We start from the raw sequence: 18,204 nt of genomic DNA on the forward strand, positions 1-18,204 counted from the left end.
ATAAATACATTTGTGGGTAAATTAAGAACAACAAGTCTTTATTTTGTCATATTTAACCCACGCATGCGCGCGCACACACACACACACACACACACACACACACACACACACACACACACACACACAGAGTGCAGCAGGCTGAATAAATAAATATGTTTGTGGGTAAATTATATGGCTCTGTGATGCCTGCTGGAAGAGAAGAGCAGGGAGGATTGGGAATCGAGCAGCTGTGATTTGTTTACACCTGATACTAAAACTTATAGCATTCTAGCAACCTTCTCAAAGACGCAGACAAAAAGCCCAGAAACTCCTATTTGCCCATGCAAAAACAATACAGGATTTTTCTTGCAGTGTCCTGATCCCCAGATCTTTAACCCAGCCACATGTAAAAAGTTGCACTCCTCCATGCTCTTCCAGGTTTTTGTCTATGTGTCTGTGTAGAATGAGGTCTGCAGCACCAGGTAGTTTGAAATGTCGGGGAACTTAACAGATGGATAATTTTCCAACTCATAATGAATGAATGAATGAATGAATGAATTTATTTAAACACAATAACTTGATCAGCAGAGCTGTTGGGGTCGTGCATGTACAGATACAAATAATTACAAATACAAAAAACTGGAGAGGAGAATTCTCCAGGGTACTGGAGAGGAGAATTCGGCCAATAGTCAAACCTCAGATCCAGGAGGAACAATGTGGTTTTCGTCCTGGTCGCGGAACACTGGACCAGCTCTATACCGTACCCTTCATAGGGTGCTTGAGGGTTCATGGGAGTTTGCCCAACCAGTCCACATGTGCTTTGTGGATTTGGAGAAGGCATTCGACTGTGTCCCTCGTGGTATTCTGTGGGGGGTGCTTCGGGAGTATGGGGTTCGGGGCTCTTTGCTAAGGGCTGTCCGGTCCCTGTACGAATGGAGCAGGAGTCTGGTTCGCATTGCCGGCAGTAAGTCAGACCTGTTCCCAGTGCATGTTGGACTCCGGCAGGGCTGCCCTTTGTCACCGGTTCTGTTCATAATCTTTATGGACAGAATTTCTAAGCGCAGCCAGGGACCGGAAGGAATCCTGTTTGGGAACCACAGGATTTCATCTCTGCTTTTCGCAGATGATGTTATCCTGTTGGCTTCTTCAAACCAGGACCTTCAGCATGCACTGGGGCGGTTTGCAGTTGAGTGTGAAGCGGCTGGGATGAGAATCAGCACCTCCAAGTCAGAGGCCATGGTTCTTGACCGGAAAAGGGTGGCTTGCCCTCTCCAGGTTGGTGGAGAAGTCCTGCCTCAAGTGGAGGAGTTTAAGTATCTCGGGATCTTGTTCACGAGTGAGGGAAGGATAGAGTGTGAGATCGACAGACGGATCGGTGCGGCCTCCACAGTGATGCGGTCGCTTTACCGGTCCGTCGTGGTGAAGAAGGAGCTGAGCCAAAAGGCGAAGCTCTTGATTTACCGGTCGATCTACGTTCCGACTCTCACCTATGGTCATGAGCTTTGGGTAATGACTGAAAGAACAAGATCACGGATACAAGCGGCCGAAATGAGTTTCCTTCACAGGGTGGCTGGGCGCTCCCTTAGAGATAGGGTGAGAAGCACAGTCACTCGGGAGGAGCTCGGAGTAGAGCCGCTGCTCCTCCACATCGAGAGGAATCAGCTGAGGTGGCTTGGGCATCTCTTTCGGATGCCTCCTGGACGCCTCCCTGGGGAGGTGTTCCAGGCATGTCCCCCCAGGAGGAGGCCCCGGGGAAGACCCAGGACACACTGGAGGGACTATGTCTCTTGACTGGCCTGGGAACACCTAGGTGTTCTTCCTGAGGAGCTGGCCGAGGTGTCTGGGGAAAGGGAAGTTTGGGCTTCCATGCTCAGACTGCTGCCTCTGCGACCCGGCCCCAGATAAGCGGAAGAAGACAAGACGAGACGAGACAAAAAACTAAAAATATACACAATCTTAAAAAAAACTTAAGTCTGTTGATTATCTGTTAATTATCTTCACATTAAGTTAATTAATAGTATGCATAACTATTGTCTTTGTATTTAGCTCTGGCTACAATAGGATCAATGACAAATTTAGCTGGTAAATTTTTCTTTCAGAGGAAAAATCCTTCTTTGTTAGCATGTAAGGATCTAATCCCATTGAGTGGTTTCTATATCCACTTCTTTTGAGTGTACTTCTTGGTTTTAATAACTTGCTTGTTTGCTGTACACAAACATGGCAATAAGTTCTTGTGTTAATTGACCAGACTCCACTTTTGGATCATTAATCCCTTTTGGCTGAGAATGCCCTGCATGCATGGTTTTATGTTGGCTTCTAGCACATCCATACAGTTTTAAATACAATACCTACAATTAAAAACAGTTTGTTTTCATTGCATTTATTTAATTCCTGGTCTCCCATCTGTAACAAGGAGTGATGTTGCATCCCATTAATACATGTTACAATAGATTATTAGACTCTAATAGACTAGATGAGCCAAAATAATTGGGGATCTTTTTTAATGGGCCCCAACTCGTTACAAGTATGAATAGATGGGCCTCAAAGCAGAAAAGGATGAGAACTCCTGATCTATAGAGCACCTGTAGAGCAGTATTAGTAACTAGAACTATTACCAATAAAAAAAACCTGAACTAAGAGAACTGACATTTTGCAGCAAATCAACCAGATATAAAATATCCACATTCTTAGGGGGAAAAAACACCACTTGGCCCACTCAAGGAACCTATGTGGAACCCTACAACATAGGGTTATCAAGGAAGTTTCAAGTCGAACCCCTTGAGGATACTAAGAACCTTTGCTCTTTACCACTTTTTTCTGCAATCAGAAATGTAATAGCCTACCAGACAAGTAAAAGATCCCATGTGTTTCCAAGTCACAGGTTTTGATCAACTCAAAAAAATGAGTTAAATTGAGGGTAAAAAAAATTGAGGCTAAAAATTAGTAGTTAATATGTGAGGGATAATGACAGGTTGATGCAGGACCCTGCAGTGAAGTGGTGGTGTATTGAATCACCTGAAAGGGTTTATTTTGCAATAATGGCAGGGCTATTTACTAAAGAGAGCAATAATTTGACACTAAATATTGATTTAAAAATGATTTCATTATTTCTGCTAAAAAATAATAAAAAGTCCATTAAATTTGACAGTTTGAACTGCATCCATAACAACATAAACTCTGTAGCCTTCTTAAGATTAGCCTGCTTCATATTAAAATTCACATTAAACACTGCCTTAGTACATACCATGTTCCATTTAGTGTTTGTTTTACGTCTGCTTTTTTCTGCACTTTTCTGGTACTCTTTTTCTTTTCTTTACAGGGAACAGTTCAGCCATTAACCATGAATCAAACATTTCATGCTTTCCAAATATTTCTATTAAAATTAATATTCGAAAAATCTTCCATGATGTTTTTTTGATTAAATCACTTTTTTTTTTTTTTTGCCACAGGGTGTTGTGAATGAGTTGACATTATTAGTTTGATTATTTAAACAACAAAATTGACCAAACCATCTTTCTGTGGATTGATAAGACTGGACTTGATCCTCCAGAGTCCAGATCAGAACGCCATAGCAACAGTGTGTTTTTCATAGCAGCAGTATTCTATTCAGAAATAACAGACTGTAGTAGGCATCTTAGGTGAAAATTCAAATTCAATCCAAATTGCTTAAAACAGCTCTCATTGAATTCAGAAATGAATGCAGAACAACATACTTTTTACAGAATTGCAATATGTTTATCCGTTCTTGAGATATTACAAATCAAAGATTGAAAAAACGGCTTAATTTTTAGAAAATTGCCGTAATATTCTGTATGAGGATCACGTGGTCCAAAATGGGCCTCATTAACGAATGAGAGCAAATGTTTTTTTCTTAATAACTTTTCTATTTTTCAAGATATTTACATAGAAAATGGCAGGCACATAGATGGTTGTATACTGAATACAAAGTTTGAAAAATTAGTAAAAACAAATTATGCAAATCATCATTTAATTAGTATTGATTAGGCCAATTAGATACAGTGGCGCTTGAAAGTTTGTGAACCCGTTAGAATTGTCTATATTTCTGTATAAATATGACCTAAAACATCATCAGATTTTCACACAAGTCCTAAAAGTAGATAAAGAGAACCCAGTTAAACAAATGAGACAAAAATATTATACTTGGTCATTTATTTATTGAGGAAAATGATCCAATATTACATATCTGTGAGTGGCAAAAGTATGTGAACCTCTAGGATTAGCAGTTAATTTGAATTTCGAGTCAGGTGTTTTCAATCAATGGGATGACAATCAGGCGTGAGTGGGCACCCTGTTTTATTTAAAGAACAGGGATCTATTAAAGTCTGATCTTCACAACAGATGTTTGTGGAAGTGTATCATGGGACAAACAAAGGAGATTTCTGAGGCCCTCAGAAAAAGCGTTGTTGATGCTCATCAGGCTGGAAAAGGTTACAAAACCATCTCTAAAGAGTTTGGACTCCACCAATCCACAGCCAGACAGATTGTGTACAAATGGAGGAAATTCAAGACCATTGTTACCCTCCCCAGGAGTGGTCGACCAACAAAGATCACTCCAAGACCAAGGCGTGTAATAGTCGGTGAGGTCACAAAGGACCCCAGGGTAACTTCTAAGCAACTGAAGGCCTCTCTCACATTGGCTAATGTTAATGTTCATGAGTCCACCATGAGGAGAACACTGAACAACAATGGTGTGCATGGCAGGGTTGCAGGGAGAAAGCCACTGCTCTCCAAAAAGAACATTGCTGCTCGTCTGCAGTTTGCTTAAGATGACGTGGACAAGCCAGAAGGCTACTTGAAAAATGTTTTGTGGATGGATGAGACCAAAATAGAACTTTTTGGTTTAAATGAGAACCTTTTGTTTGGAGAAAGGAAAACACTGCATTCCAGCATAAGAACCTTATCCCATCTGTGAAACATAGTGGTGTTAGGATCATGGTTTGGGCCTGTTTTGCTGCATCTGGGCCAGGACGGCTTGCCATCATTGATGGAACAATGAATTCTGAATTATACCAGCGAATTCTAAAGGAAAATGTCAGGACATCTGTCCATGAACTGAATCTCAAGAGAAGGTGGGTCATGTAGCAAGACAGCGACCCTAAGCACACAAGTCGTTCTATCAAAGAATGGTTAAAGAAGAATAAAGTTAATGTTTTGGAATGGCCAAGTCAAAGTCCTGACCTTAATCCAATGGAAATGTTGTGGAAGGACCTGAAGCGAGCAGTTCATGTGAGAAAACCCACCAACATCCCAGAGTTGAAGCTGTTCTGTACAGAGGAACGGGCTAAAATTCCTCCAAGCTGGTGTGCAGGACTGATCAACAGTTACCGGAAACGTTTAGTTGTAGTTATTGCTGCACAAGGGGGTCACACCAGATACTGAAAGCAAAGGTTCACATACTTTTGCCACTCACAGATATGTAATATTGGATCATTTTCCTCAATAAATAAATGACCGAGTATAATATTTTTGTCTCATTTGTTTAACTGGGTTCTCTTTATCTACTTTTAGGACTTGTGTGAAAATCTGATGATGTTTTAGGTCATATTTATGCAGAAATATAGACAATTCTAAAGAGTTCACAAACTTTCAAGCACCACTGTATACCACGAGTTGGCCTAGTGGTTAGTGTGTCCGCCTCGAGATCGGGAGTTCTACTCAAGGTCGGGTCATACCAAAGACCATCATAAAAATGGTACTTACTGCCATTTGGCAAGGCATGCTGCAATACAGGTGTGAGCAGGGAGTCAAACTCTTGCGATTACCAGAAGACTAGCCCCCACTGTAACCAGTGGTCGAGTTGTAAAATCAAATCGGGGGGATGGTGAAATTTTAGTCGCGTGTCGACCCATCGGTCGGTCCGTCAGTGGGAAACCGGTTTGCTTTTAGGAGGGTTTGCACACAATGTAGGTCTGTGGACCTTGTTCATTTACCAGATATACAGTATTTTGTGCTGATAAAGTGTGTAGTACACACTGTGTACCCTTTTTATTGTTGTAAAAACATAATACTCTGGTATTTTACTGTAAAACATGCACAGTGTGGATGTCATGTGTCATATTTAGTCAGTCTCCTGGCCGACATACCTACCACATTCTCCATATTAGGGTGAAATGCAGGTGACAAATTTGAAGTGTAACTTTATAGTCATGGTAGGCTCCTTTTAAATCATTTGGTAAATAATTTATTAAAACCTCAGCAGGCAATGTAAATGAACAACTGAATATTTTCATATCAAGTCAATAGAATTTTTATTCAAAGCTGAACATTGGGAACATTGAGTTAAATACAGAGGTAGGTAGGTAACCAATAAGCTAAAACAAGCAACAGTAAATTGTAAATCAGCCTTACATGTTGTGACCGGCTCTCTAATGAGGCAATGAAGCCTTCAAAACTGCTAGTGTCGTTTGTTTTAGCCTTCCTGTCTTGAATAATGCTTTTTGTTGCCTGAAGAATAACAAACGAACGTCCAGGCTGATTAAATTAATGGCCTTATACAAGAAATCAAAGCTAACATGAACCTGAGTAAGCTATCGATAGCTGGCTAGACTCCAAACTAACATTCATTATGATAGCTGTGTTGTTATCCACTGCCCACAAATTAGGCTACATATCGGTAACTTTACAGCATGATAGTGGGCTCACAGAAAGTGTGGCTGATATTCGTAACTCTTGACTTACCGCTTATCGCTTGGCCATGATGCTGCAATCCGCTGCTGTCACTGACGCCGAATGAAATAAAAAATAATGGAACCCCAACTGAATGTCACCTCCTCAAACGCTTTGCTTGCACGTGCCCTCTCTCGTGGTAGCTTATTGTATGCTCAGTTTCAGCAAAGCTACGTGGAATGGCATTTCTAATTCCAATGTTAAATAGAAGTAATGTCCACATTTATTGATAAAATTGCTCAAGGGAAGGGAGGAGGGATGCCCGTTTTAGAGGGGGGATGATTTTGACCATTTTTTATTCCGGGGGGATGGCATCCCCCCCATCCCCCCTCAACTCGAGTACAGACTGTAACCCTAGCTATGTAATAGGCGAGAGGCCGAGGGCTATGGAAACTGAGATTAGCACCGCCACATGGCGTGGGAAGGACTTTGATTTTGATGCTAATTAGGTAGAAATGTTAACTCGGTACACTCAATAAAAAAGTAATAAAAGATGATTTCTAATACCCTCTTTGTGCTCTGTAGGCCTTTGTATGTCTGAAAAGTAGGGCTTACTAGTGTTTATATGAAATAATATAAATGATTATTTCTATTAATATTCATAGCTTTCAAGGCCAACCTCTAAAAACCTGTGTGAGCCACATCCAATAAACAATTCCAGTTCATTGAATCGAAATTGACACTTGTGTTTCTGACTTCCGGTTTTTAAATATCGTTCCGACCACTCACTATTTTTTCATCAAAACAACTACAGCTATATTCTAAAATAGTTATTTATTTACATGAATCAGTTTGATTTGAAAAAATAAGTAGGTAAAGCTATGAAAACTCACCTCAAAGTCTCCCGTGAATCATAACATCAAAACTAGCAGACGGAAAATTTTGCTGAAAACTTTATCAGAAACAGAAAGAGCTACAGTACACCCCTATAGGGGTTATCTGATTGATATTCACAAGTAATCCAGGCAGAAACCAATCAGAAGAGAGAGAGCCTGACCGCTTTCCCATGACTGGAAAAGCACCGGCAGTTTCCCGACACCCCGCGAGCAGAGGGTGTACTCTGTTGTACCAACTTCAACCTACCATTACTCCCAAAGTACTGAACAGAGGTGGGTTTCCCAAAAGCCTCTTAATGCTAAAAGCATCTTAACTAGGAGAGAGAGTGTTCATTGTGATGCTCGCTCTACCATTTAACGATGATCTTTGTGCTAAGATGCTTTTAGGAAACCCACCTCAGATCTTAACGAGATAAATTTCTTTGGAAAGCAGAAATTATAAGCTTTTTAATGATCATATTCATGATAGAAAATATTCAAGAGTTAAGCAATGACAGATTTGGAAACTTAGATGGGCATCTGCATGCACAATTTTCACAGCAAGGCCAGCGAGCGTCTGATATGCCTAACTGTAGAATGCCATAATTGACCAATCAGAATCGAGTGTCCAACAACAGTGTGTAATAAAATATAATACTGTATGGCAAGCTAGTTAATTAAGTGCATGCATTACTACAGACTAAGATAAATGAATGAGTTTATGATTATTATGGTTTTCTAACGTTTTCTAATGTAGCACATCATGTTTGTGCGCTTGAAGTTGGCAAGTGGATGGATAACATTTGGGTTATGAGATGCCAATATTTTCTTGCCTTGCATGTAAAAGAAATTAATCTAGTCTGGCTAGTCTCTATTTTCTGTGCAGAAACGTGCATGATGTGTTGGCAGGAGAGTTATATAACAGTTTTGTGCTGCATTTTATTTTGCTTGGTTTCATCAGTGTTTCCACATACCTGTGTATTCCTGATTCTGAAAAGTGTCTGTCAACTGTGTGTGCTAATTAATCCACCTAGTAAAACTTGTTTTACCAACAGCCAGAGTGTGGTGTGTAGTGAGATGGGTGGTGGGATTTGAAATGGCTAGATCGTTCTTTAGTTATAGCCCTATGACTTATTCTACACCAATAGGAAGCACGTTAAAGTGATTAACCAGGAAATTTTGAAATTACGGGGTTATAAAATGTCATCATAATACATTAATACAAGATGTTCTAGACGAAAAAAAAATTAAGCAGACTTTAGCTTAAAAACATTGTTAAAAAGTTGCAGCATCAGTCCATTGGGCCATTTCCCCCAGTGCGGCCATACTGGATTAGCCAGATACATGGATGTATTAGGAGACGATAGCATACCATGTCACGCATCACAAACAGATGAAAGAGAATTAAAAAAAACAGTCAATAAACTAGCCACTACTTTATTTTTTATTCCTTTTCTAATACTGCATTGCCATAATTTTTGTGGAGAAATGCAAACAAATTGACTGAGAAGTCATGCTAGACCATAATATTATGCTATTGTCACAACAGAAGGACTCTCTGGACAGCACGCACGCCGAACTGACTCACCGCAAATGACACACACCTGCAGGGGATTAAGATGCAATCAGCACGCCTAAATAAGGACTCAGAATGCAGACTTTCTTTGCGAAGTATTGCATTGATGTGACACATTACCGAGCCTTGTTTCCTGACCGATTTCCTGGTTTCTGATTCCTGTTCCTTGTTTTTGACCCTACTTATGCCTCACTCAACCTTTTGCCTGTTTTACGGTTCATGATATATGCCTGCTGATTTGGACTGTTTGCACTTTTCTTTATAATAAAGATCTTCTGAACTTACACCCATCTCCAACCATCCCTGACAGAATACTTTGCCACACTGACACTAGTATAGCATGCACTTGTACACCTCCGCTGTGCTCGTGGAAAATGACATCACGCACGGTGCAGTTATGGCGGCCTCCATGACATAAAATAGCCCGTCTATTTTCATCACTTTTGTGGTTATATCATTAAGAACAAATTCAACATGCAGCTTTTTTTTTTATAAAGGACAGACATAAGGACTGACTTTTAGCTCAATTTGTTTATTTGCAAGATATTTTCTTTACATTTAAATACAATTACATACCAAATGAAAACTTGGTTTACAAAAGTCAATAAGGAGTTTTTTTTTTTTTTTTCTGGTTGTTAAACCTACTTAACTGCCAGGCAACTCTGAATAAAAATCTGATATTACCGGACACAAAATCTGCTTGTCCATCCTGAAATGTGTATCTGTTCTGTCTGTTTCGACTTTCTGTATTTGATTTGAATAGTGAAACAGAAGTTGGATCCATTTAATAATTTCATTGTGAAGCAGAACGAGATTGAGCTGTAACCTCTGTGATTAGCTAAAGATGTGCTCACCTTCTAATGATGAACAAATCTGGTATCTATTCTGCTATTAACATTTCATGTCCCAATAAGTCAGCACTAGATACGAGGAGTAATTGCTGAGGTAATTGAATTTGCTTGGGTAGTTTAATATCATTTGTCCATCATGGTGATGACACAAGAGCGCTCAGGAGAGTCTCCTTATAACCCGATTATAATTACAGTCACATATTCATATGTCTCAGCCAGGCCTATTGTGCAGCAGACAACATAATGGTAATGCCTCGGGATGGCTAATGGAAAGATAAAACCGAACAAATATACACATGCTCATAGGATTTTATTTGGAAAGATGGATGTTGTTGAAAATGTGCTAGAAACAATGAGAAATGCATATGCATACCCACAGTGAGCATAAAGATTTTGTTTTATATCAGTGTGTCTTTGAAAAATGATTGAGATATTTTAAGAAAATTATACCATCTGTTATTTGAATTTAATAAATAATTCACAGGAGGGAATGGGTTTAGGATCTCTCTATTACATACTTTCCTTTCTCTCTCAATAATGCATGAATGTAGTTTGGAAGGTATTGAAGATTTTGTAGAATTTTGTAGGATTTATCTAGGTATTCATATCAACCATAATGCTGATATATCATTTTATTCAGAGAGCAAAATGTATGTATTGTACGTGTACATGGATTGGGATTTGGGTGTAGATGCCATTGAAAATCTTCATACTGCTACTTTATTATCCTTTTAAAAAAGGAATGGATATTTACACTTGTAACCTGATTAACAGCCTGTGACACATTTGTGTTGAACCAATTTCTTCATTTTCCCAGTCGCTCAGAAGTACAGAGGATTTGTTTAGCTGATAATGACACGTCTTCAACCTGTCCAGCTCAGTGACATTTAAAGCCATTATTTACAGGGTCACGAGAATGAATTAAGCTTAATTAGGTTTGTGCGCCTTCACACTATTTTTTTTTTTTCAGTACAGCATGACTTATAAATCCAGTCTATTTCTTTACTTGATTTTACATGCACACACACACTACACAGTGTATGGCGGTGTAGTGGTTAGCACTGTCGCCTCACAGCAAGGTTCTGGGTTCGAGCCCAGCAGCTGACGAGGGCCTTTCTGTGTGGAGTTTACATGTTCTCCGCGTGTCTGCGTGGGTTTCCTCCAGGTGCTTCGCCTCCAGGTGCTCCGGTTTCCCCCAAAGACATTAGGTTAAGCGGCTACTCTAAATTGCCCGTGAGTGTGTAGAAAGGAACTGGCCACCCTACTGCTGCAATTCTGGCCAAGTCAACCTAACATGGTTCGCCTCAAGTGCGTGTGGTGTGTCATTACTGCCAAACCTGAGATATATATATATATGAGAGAGAGGATATTACATGGTTGTGTGGAAAAAAATGAGTTTATCTTCGAGTGGTGAACATATGTCATGAGTGAGCGCAGCAAAGGGGTGATATATTTTTCAAAATGAGAACTTCGTCTTCATGCGACAATATAATATTGACTACTTTGATGTTACCCATAATTACACTGATAGTAATCTTTCAAATTTAAATCTCCTTAAAACCTTCAAATAAGTGTCAAAACTAACTAAACCAAAGCTTAAAGAAATCTTCAAAGCCTTTTCTGTGGACTTCAAGAAATCAATCGGTAAAAAGGCGCGTGTAAATATTGTATCGAACTCTTTGAACATCTCTACTTCGAGTGACAGTCAGCAGCCTTTTCTGTCTGTTAACATAGCTGTTCCAACAATTACTTGCCTGCAGAAGAGCTGAGAAAGATAGACACTGATTATAGAAGAATCCACAGCGAAATGGTTTTTGCTGGCTGTTGGTTACGACGAGAAAGCCGTAAGAAAATACAAAACACTTTGTGCATGGGAACACAAGCACGGAATTCACTCAGTCAAGTAAGTGCTGTAAACACAGCAGAACTGTCACATTTATTTTTAAAGTTTAAGTTGATTTTGATTTCCTTCACTCTGATTTTCCTCGAGCTCATATGCTAGCAGATTAGGACACTCTTTGGGCTGTTAGAGGAAACTGTTCGGACTACAGGGTCAAATACTGCATTCAGTCGACCTACATCAACACTAAAAGGGAAAGGACATGTAATCTTACTTACACTGCATCGTTTGCACTTTGTTTTGGGAGTTGATCCTTTAATAAAGTTGTCCTTTTCAGTTCTTTGACTTGTCCTTGTTTTAGGCTTCGTGACTTGGATCATCAGACTTTACTCCACCATCGAAGTGTGCAGAACACAGTCGCGTGTTGTCTGTCGGTGTAAAATTTTGATGGCGAATTCTGTCTAACCATGTTTTTCGATGCTTATCGTATTTAGTTATTCTATAAAACTTTAAATCAGGAAAAGTCATTTTCCCCCCATGTGAATTCTAATAAATGACTGAGGTTATCTGATTTAGTAAACAAATATAGCGCCGGGTTACACCCCAAGGCACAAAGCATTATGGGTACGTGAAAGTAGTTAATTATTTTAATTATATGGACACATCCACACACAAACAATACACAAGTTAATCAAAAGAATTTAAATTTTGAACCGGTTCACCATTTTGACAATGCACGTCAAGTCAGCAGGAAAACACTGGGAGTGACATCATCAGAGTGAAGTATCATGAATTATTATACATACAGGACACTTTTTCAATGGAATAAAAACGTGTTCTATTCCCTTCTAGTGGGTTTCATTAATTTGGTTTGACAGCATGCAATATTGTTAGCATATCGCTTATCCTGCGTGTATTACGTCACTCTACCCAATGGAGAATAAGCATTGAATATGGTTTATGATATTGCATGGTTGTCAAGACAACATGACGTCACATTCAGAGATGTAAAACTTCCACGTTAGCAAGCGACTGACAATTTGTAAACAAACATGGCCGCCAGGTTTGCGTCGTTAAATATGGAAGATTTTGAGAGAATTTTGAAAGAGAAAAATGCGTTGAACACCCAAAAGGAACATATAATAATAATAATAATAATAATAATAATGGCTTATATCAGATATATTCCATTCAGCTAGCATAATATCATCATCATTGACATCAGTTGGAACAAACATTGGACAAACGATCAGTTGTATGGCTCCTTACCGCGCCTATCATCATTAATTGCCAAGCGCCCTCTGGCATTGTGTGGCCATGTACTCCGTCATGATCAACCTGCAGCTCAGGTCCTCCTATGGGAACCTGAGGCGAGGCGTAAAGTTGGCCGGCCTTGTACAACCCTAAAGACAGTCCTCAAATGTGACACTGGTCTACCATCAGATCTGCTTGGGATGGCCATGCTCAAATATCGCTTCAAGTCACTGGCTTGCCGGATGACTTGAAAAAAAAACAACAAAAAAAACAGGATATATCTGATATACCACTTAACATCAGCCAATATTATTTAAATATGTCACTCAGATCCATGATGTATTTTACAAGAAAAATATGAGTGGCATATTTCCCAGTAAAACACACATATAGAGAGAGAACTATATATAGATATATAGGTAGATGGGGATATGATCAGCTTAATGAACATCCAGCTAAGTTGTTAATTATGACGTGAGAGGATTTTGTTGATGATGACCCTGAATCACACTGATTCCTTGGTTTTTATTTGCACCTCGGGTGATTACCAGGAGGAAGGTGAGAAGATTTGACACTTTGCAGATAGATTAATTTACTGCTGCAGCCAGACCAGGGGGTGATAATGAGGTCGAGGATTAAAAGCGGGCGATCAGTCCGCCGTTGGCAATGTGAAGCCTTGTTAAAGTAGACTGTTCCTTTTTGTCACTGATCTGCCATGTAATTATAGGCTAATCTCTGCCTCGGAGATGTGTCAAGTTAAAAAAAAAAATTTGCGAAAGGGACTTTCAGTTGTCTTTGTTTGTTTAAACTCTGCCAGTGTCTTATGTAAGCCTTTATCTTTTGGTAAAGATTTGAATTAACACATGTACAATATGTACAATGTGTATATGCTTTGTAATAGAAGTTTTGGTATTTTAAGTCAGTGGGCAAAGCATTTCATCCAAAACAATTATCAGGGAAAGAGCTGACACTTTATAAAACTGGTGTCTTCCCTAATAATAGCCACCATGTCAGTCATGGTTACATTCAAGTACATGTTCCTTACGTCAGTGGTATGATACTGACAAAAGAGTAGCACTTGAACTCTCTCAGGCTATTTTTTTTTTTTTGGGAAGCAGTTAACTGTTCAACATAGTCACCACTTAATGGCGACACATGCAGCCCGAGGCGTTCCCCTTAAATTATTCCCTATTTAACCTTTCCCTGAGTAGCAGGGTGGCTGAGTGGGTGCGGAGCGTTTAGCATAATGAGGGTGCTCATCAAAAGGCCATTGCACAAGCAGAGTCCATTTGACCCACCGCATACACATTGTACACTCATACATGTACTTACACACATACACACACACACACAGTTCCACAGGAGCCCTGGGCACAACCGGCACGCATACTGCTTCTCATTTCAGATGAAATCGTTGGTCTAAGCAGCATGTCATCTATAATTAATGGCCTCTTCTGAGTGTAATTTATTGAGATCTCACCTGTGGCCCTGTTCCCCATCCCAGCTGGACTCTATCCACCACCTCCTCACATTTGCCCCCCATTTAGGGCTTAAACAACACTCAACACCTATTCACGTGATACAGAAATGTAAATGGATGGCTGAAAGTGCTGCACTACACATGTATGTGTGGTCATTTTTATACAGATAATCTACATGTCTGATAATTTGGATTATTTGTTAAAAATCAATATTAAATGTGAAATGGGCTATGATAATAAGGCACGAGAGTTCTCTTTTGCCTTGTAGATGGAAAAATGTCCAGTGAGGCTGAAGTTACTTCCTGTGCAGCTGTGATGAACCATGTGACCAACCATGTGACCAGCTAGTTCTAATAATAAAGGCCAAGCAAAGCCAACAACAAGAAGGGACAATTTCTACTCAAGATGAAAACTTGTGTACCGTATGTTCACAAGCTGCGTTTTGTTTATCTTTGCCCTCGGACAAATTACAACTGAAGAACTAAAAGGCAGATGCGTCTAATCAAATATTTAGTAGGTGCCAATGGTGATTTTCTACCTGAAACACTAATAAAAACACCACACAATGTTATGTCATGAGGATGATCCACCACCCAAATGATAGGAGAGCATAAGAGGTGGTCCAATGTTGGTAGGGTAGACGGGTGCTGACGAACTGTATATAGTAAAGGCCAATTTATGCTGACAACGCAGTCCTCGCAGATGGCGTCGCAGATGGCGTCTGCGAAGCCCCCCCTTCGCAGACGCTCTGCGCGCACCTCCCAAAAATTGTGACCACCGCAGACAGCCTCGCAGACAGCGTCGCAGACAAGAGGGCTCTGATTGGTCCAATCTACATCCGCTGTACACGCACTTCCGCTTCCCTACTTTCCCGGTTTGGTTTGTTTTCACAACCGCCATTTTTAAAAACACGAGCAAAGATGGAGCAGCACGAAGAGCGGTTGATCGAGGAAGTGAGGAAGTACGTACATCTATACGACTCCAGTTCTAGTCATTATAAGTAACCGGAGGATAAACACTCCACTAACCACACCCACCAACTACTCCTAGCGATTTCGTGACTTCGCGCCCCCTTGCATTGTGGCAGTGAATAACATCGCGCACGCCTATTACTCCCCGCTCAACGATAAATTACAACTGTCTGCGAAAAGCTATCTGCAAAAGCCTTGTCACAAGAGCATGCAGAGGCCCTAAGTATCTACAGCAGGAGTTTTCAAAGTGTGGGAGAGTCAGCCCCACCCCCCCTCAGAGAGCAAATAAACAGCAGCGCCCCCTACAATTTTTGTTGTTGCTATACTTAATGTTCCATTCATATTTAAAAAAAATGGTTGTTGTACACATTTTTATTTTTTTCTTTTACACATTTTAAACATCTGTGCTTTTTGAAAACATCTTTTTTTACACATTTAAAACATATGAGCTTTATTAAAACATCTTTTTTTTACACATTTTAAAGATCTGTGCTTTTTAAAACATCTTTTTTTTTTTTTACACATTTTAAACATTTCATAGCATCGTTAGCTAGCACCTCTTGGCAGACAACACACTGTGGCAGTGGAGCATCTTCAGATCCAGTCCATGCAAATCCAAACTTTAAATAATCATGGTCATACGGTACTTCCTTCTTTTTTTTGCTTGGCCCAGACTCTGTCTCCTCACTCACTGGAGCTTTAGGTACTAAAAATCGATCCATTTTGTCTCTGGCAAAGGCTAGCTGAAGTTCGCTAAATGTCCGCAATAGTAACTTATTCTGGTTTATTTTTCCTCACGTTGTGCCCCCCCTGAAGAACTCTAGCACCCCCTAGGGGAGGCACGCCCCACACTTTGAAAAGCCCTGATCTACAGAAATTACACACCTACAAAGTATTGTACGAGTATATATCCGGTGGACCTGATAAAGTTGCCAATGAGTCTCAGGAGTACAAAATAAACTGGCATACTGTGTATACTACTGTAGCAGTGCACTGTTAATGTTTTAGAGAAAGGGTGTTAGAAAGACTATAAAGGTCATGTAAACATTTTTAAAATCCCATGCTTATGAAAGTCTGGGGAAGTAGCTAACCTGGCTGGATGGCAACAACAGTTACCTTTAATGCTTAATTATTACTGATTAGTTTTATGGCGGGCCACATGGTGGTGTAGTGGTTAGCACTGTCACCTCACAGCAAGAAGGTTCTGGGTTCGAGCCCAGCGGCCAATGAGGGCCTTTCTGTGTGGAGTTTGCATGTTCTCCCCATGTCTGCGTGGGTTTCCTCCAGGTGCTCCAGTTTCCCCCGCAGTCCAAAGACATGCAGGTTAGGCTAATTGGTGGCTCTAAATTGACCGTAGGTGTGAATGAATGTTTGTCTCTATGTGTCAGCCCTGCGATGATCTGGCGACTTGTCCAGGGTGTACCCCCGCCTCTCGCCCATAGTCAGCTGGGATAGGATCCAGCTTGCCTGCGACCCTGTACAGGATAAGCAGTTACGGATAATGGGTGGATAGTTTTATGGTTATAACTATAAGACAATACAAAGTGGTTATGTTTTGTTTCATGGCTGTGCTTCACAGTAACACTGCCTTGTACTCTGAACAGATGAGATACATCTGTTCTGAATTTGACACAAAGACAATAAAAGCACACTTCTCTATCCAATCCTCATTATGCATCCTGCTTTCATCAACTTTTTTTTTCTATCCATGTTGTCAGTTGGCTAAGCCGACCAGAGAGGGTAAATAAATTGAAAAACTTATGAAAACTCTTCCCTTCCTGAGATAACATCTCTGGCCATGTCTTATGAGTTGCCTTCAACAAATAATTTACAAAAAAAAATGCATATGATTGTATGTATAAGAAGCAGTGATGGTTTATATTTAGAAAACCAGATCTGCTGAATTATGGCCAGGTTACATTTTTAGTTTTCACATTTATTGTCTCTGCTAGAGTATCTTTCCAAGGACTCCGTTTGGTCCACTAAAATTATTTTCTGGGTCCGAATCTGGACGATGGTCCACCAGTTGATGACCGCCGTTTTAGACTAAGCTGCTATGCTTCGAACTTTTGGAGTCCAGTAACTCCATTTGAGGCCTCCATTATGTGTTGATCCTGAGCCCCTGCTGCATTCTCCCCTCCTCCCCACTGCCTCTTTGGTAGCAGTAGCTTCACGTGGAGACAGAGTCTCCTGCAGGGCTGCCAGCTGTCAGCAAGCCTCTCCTTTATACACTCCAGCCATCAATATCCTCTCTCTGCTGGGGCAGCCTGATGTACACCTCCAGTACACTGGACACAAAATGATTTAGTTTGAAGTGTCTGTAACAGTTGCAGGGCACTGGGGCTTTAGTAGAGCAAAGTAAATAATGACTTCAAATGTTCTTCATATGTGTAATTTAAAAAAAAAAAAGATGTAATGAATTTATTTGACTTTAGGGTTTTCCTTCACTCTGGATTTCCATTCCTTACATTGCTTGTGGTTATTTCACGTTGTACAAATCAGCTTGTCTGAGCCTTGTGGAAAGAAACACTCATGTCAATGCCGTATTTATCACCTTTGATAAAGAACAAATTAGTGTGAAAATAAGGTCGTTGATCACAAACGGTTAGATAAGGTGTCAAAGGGGGGGAAAATCAATAGCTGGAGTGCAACTTTCCATCCATGAACATGGGACAAGACAGCAAAAAAAAGCAAAGTTGCCTCAGGTTGACAACGTTACCGTGAAACTTCACCTCAAACCTATTATTAAA

The sequence above is a fragment of the Neoarius graeffei genome, chromosome 17, assembly GCF_027579695.1.
Source record: "Neoarius graeffei isolate fNeoGra1 chromosome 17, fNeoGra1.pri, whole genome shotgun sequence".
NCBI classification, from domain to species: domain Eukaryota; kingdom Metazoa; phylum Chordata; class Actinopteri; order Siluriformes; family Ariidae; genus Neoarius; species Neoarius graeffei.